Genomic DNA, 4,209 nt, shown 5'->3' on the forward strand with positions numbered 1-4,209 from the left:
TGATATGCACATTATTTTCTAAATATGAATAGATCCTATACTTCAGTACCTTCTCCAGCAACCTTCCCAACACTGATGTTAGGCCCATTGTTCTGTAGTTATCCAGAATATCCCTACTGTCCTTCTTGGACAGGGGACAATATGAGCAACGTTCCAGTCGGCCAGAACCTCACCTGTGCTGAAGCATGCCACGAAGATATCTGTCAGGGCCCCAGCTATTTCCTCTTTCACCTCGCTCAGGAACCAGGGATAGATCCCATCCGTTCCTGGGGATTTGTCCACATTAATTACCCCTAGCCTGCCCAACACAGTTTCCCTACTTATGTCAACATGATCCAGACTAATCAAATGTTTTACTCTAAACTCATCATTCATCATGTTCCTCTCCTCAGTGAACACTGATGCAAAATAATCATTCAGAATCATACCCACTCTCTCAGATTCGACATACAGCCTTCCTTCATTTTCCTTCAGTGGACCAATCCTTTCTCTGGTTACCCGTTTGCTTCTTATATATGAATAATAGGCTTTAGGATTCTCCTCAATTTTGCTAGCGTGAAGTTGTTTCATGACCCCTTTTAACCCCCTTCATTCCTCGTTTAAGACTTGTCCTAATCTTCTCATGTTCCTCCAGGGACAATTATGTTCTTAGCTGCCGGGGCGTTATGTATGCTTCCCTTTTCCTCTTGGCGAGTCGTACAATTGTCCTGTCATCAACAGTTCACGAATATTGCCTTTCACATCCTTTGCCTTCAACGGGACATGCCTATCCTGCACTATATTTAACCTACCTTTGAAAGCCTACCACATATGAACTATGCTCAACCCTGCTCCACTGTCTGTAGTCGTGGCCGAGTGGTTAAGGCGATGGATTAGAAATCCATTGGGGTTTCCCCACGTGGGTTCGAATCCTGCTGACTACGTTATGAATGCTTTCCTGCTGGAACAATTCTCGCTCAAAGTTCAGAAAACCTCTTTTGCAAAGCAGGCCGGTAATTTGATTAGACTTGGGAAACTCGAGTTCTTCATCAGAAATGACCCATATTTAAAACATTATCTCTGTTTCTCTTCCCAGATACACAGCTCGATACATCGGGTTTCTGCAGTTGTTATTGAACGTCCTAAGCAGAAGTGCTGCTATTCTTTAGATTCCTTTAATCCCTGTCCTCTGTTCTCTGACTCGGGTCAGTGGCAACACTTCCTCCTGCTCGTCAAAGTGCTCATTCCCCACCGCTCCCTCTCCCATCATTACAAACAACCGCAGAAAATTGCCACTTAACCATCTTTGTTCCAAAGTGAAACTCACCAGCCTCGGGAATCTCTCCACCAAACGGGACTTCTCATCCCTGGACATGGTGCAAGCTCGATGATTCTGAAGAGATACTGTGAAAATATTGTCAGTTGGCAATTGGAAAAATGTTTAAGAAGCAAACCATATAATTTAGCCTCCAGCTTTGGAAATCTTGAGAAACTCTTTGGGAAATCGAATCAGAGGAGTATGAAGAAGTGTGAACTTCGGACCGAGTAGAGGACGGGACATTGACTCTGATGTTCTCGGGACAGGAACTGATCTGAGACATTGAAAGAATTATCGCTCACGTACGTGAGGAATGCAAACTTCATCTGGACTCTGGGACAATGAAAAACTCTGGAACACTCAAGACAAAATCCAAATTGACTGGGATCACGACAGTACGAGTACTATAGATGGGTCAGTTTTTGCCCAGTGTGTGAAGGAGGGCTTCCTGACACAGTATGTCGACATGCCTTCAAGGGACGAAGCCACTTTCGATTTAGTACTGGGTAACGAGCCTGGCTAATTTTAGATTCGGGAGTAGGTGAGCACTTTGGAGACAGCGATCACAATTCTCTCAGGTTTACTTTCGTGATTGAAAGGGATAGGTGTACTCCACGGAGCAAGAGTTTCAGCTGGTGGAAGGGAAATTACGATGCAATGAGGTAAGATTTTGGAAGGGTAGAATGTGGTAGGAAACTGCAGGGGGTGAGCACATTAAAATGTGGAGCTTATTCAAGGAAAAGCTCCTGTGTGTCCTAGATAAGTATGTATCTGTCAGACAGGGGGGAAGATATAGAACGCGTGAGCCGCGGTTTACTAAGGGAGTGGAATCCCTGGTCAAGAAGAACAAGAAGTCTTATTTTAGGACAAAATGTGAAAACTCAGTTAGAGCACTCGAGGGTTCCAACGATATCAGGAAAGACCTAAAAAGAGAGCTGAGAAGAGCCAGGAGGAGACATGAGAAGTTGTTGGCAGATAGGTTCAGGGTTAACCCAAAGGCTTTCCATAGGTATGTCAGGAATAAAAGAATGACGAGAGTTAAATTTGGGACAATCAAGGAGAATAGTGGGAAGTTGTGCGTGGAGTCAGAGGAGATGGGGGAAGCACTAAATAAATATTTTTCGAAAGTGTTCGCTATAGAAAATGAAAATGTTGGCGAGGAAGATACAGAGATACTTGCATGTAGACTAGAAGAGATTGAGGTTCACAAGGAAGAGCTATTAGAAATACTGCAGAGTGTGAAAATAGATAAGTCAGCTGGGCCGGTTGGGATCTGTCCTCGGATCCTCTGGGAAGCAAGGGAAGAGATTGATGACCCTTTTGGCGTCGATCGTCAAATCATCGTTGTCTACAGGAATAGTGCCTGTGGAATGGAGCATAGCATATGTTGTTCCCGTGTTCAAAAAGTGTCGTAGAGACAACCCTGGTAATTACAGACCAGTGAGTCTCACTGCAGTTGTTGGTAACGTGTTGGAAAAGGTTATTATAGATAGGATTTATGACCATCTAGAAAAGAGTAATCTGATCAGGGACAGTCAGCACGGTTTTGTGATGGGTAGGCCTTGCCGAACGAATCTTATTGACTTTTTTGACAAAGTGACCAAACAGGGCGATGACAGTAAACCGGTTGACGTGGTGTATATGGGTTTCAGAAAGTTGTTCGATAAGGTTCCCCACAATAGGGTATTATACAAAATGCTGTGGAATGGAATTGTGGGAGAGATTGCAGCTTTGATCAGTAATTGGCTTGCCAATAGAAAACGTTGTTGTAGTTGATGGAACATGTTCTTCTTGGTGTCCAGGTACTGGCGGCGTACTACAAGGGTCGGTGTTAGGTCCACTGCTGTTACATGAGATCTAACCTTGCCAATCAGTCTCCCATGGGGAACATTGTTGAACGCCTTACTGAAGTCCATATAGATCACAGTTACTGCTCTGCCCTCATCAATCTTCTTTGTTACTTCTTCAAAAAACTCAATCAAATTTGTGAGACATGATTTCCCACGCACAAAGCCATGTTAACTGTCCCGAATCAGTCCTTGCCTTTCCAAATACATGTACATTCTGTTCCTCAGGATTCCCTCCAACAATTGGAGTATTCTTGGCAGATGCAGTTTCATGTCGGGAATGCGAGGTCATATACTTTGTTGGGAAGAATCAAAAGACACGCTACTATTAAAATCGATAGAAACGCAAAAGATGTGCACTGCAGATGAGTCTCAGTGTTCTTATACATGAAACGAACAAAGATTAATCACATATTTATTTCTTGCTGGCAAATAAAAAGCCTTTTCTGATGCTCACAATTCAAGAGATGGTTTCCAAGAAAATAGCAAAATTAAGTCACCAGTAGAGTAATCAATTACCAAGATATTCCTTCATGATGTTTTATGGGACATGTGGGATTTTTTTGATTATGGTTCTCCAAACGTTTTTACAATGGAACGGAGAGTTTTAGATGGGAAGTTAAGATCACGCATGATTATTGCCATTTTTGTCACTCACACACAATTGTTTTTCCTTGTATGATTTATTTCGCTTTGTGGTTACTGCGAGTGTGCTTGTAAACTACACATGCTTGTGAGTTCATTCCTCACTGTTCCTCAACTCCAGCCAAACAGAGTTTACATCCTTCTTTCCTGAATCAAGGTAATCTCTAACCATTGCATAGATGTCATTAACACTTCGGTATTTCACAGGCCTCTGTATATCATCTTACAATATTAATTGATCCTTTACTGTGTTGCAGTTGTGCATAAGAAGAGAAAAATAGAATAGAGAATGGTGGACCTCCGCTTCACACACCCGTTATTGAAGCGAAAATACAGATTACTGCCCATAATACGATCGTGGAAGCATGTGCCAAACCCTCAGGAAACACAGAATAAGTGCAGTGCCACAGGGCATGTCTG

At 42.8% G+C, this 4,209-nt stretch overlaps 1 non-coding gene across 1 annotated transcript; it reads left to right on the forward strand.

Annotated features, from left to right (window-relative positions):
* The first annotated feature begins 841 nt into the window (after nt 1-841).
* On the forward strand, nt 842-923 carry trnas-aga (transfer RNA serine (anticodon AGA)). The gene has a single exon. It is a non-coding gene; the product is annotated as a tRNA-Ser (tRNA).
* The last annotated feature ends 3,286 nt before the right edge of the window (nt 924-4,209 follow it).

The sequence above is a fragment of the Chiloscyllium plagiosum genome, unplaced genomic scaffold (assembly GCF_037043375.1).
Source record: "Chiloscyllium plagiosum isolate Xiang-an unplaced genomic scaffold, Cpla_swu_hap1 HiC_scaffold_29, whole genome shotgun sequence".
Classification (NCBI taxonomy): Eukaryota; Metazoa; Chordata; class Chondrichthyes; order Orectolobiformes; family Hemiscylliidae; genus Chiloscyllium; species Chiloscyllium plagiosum.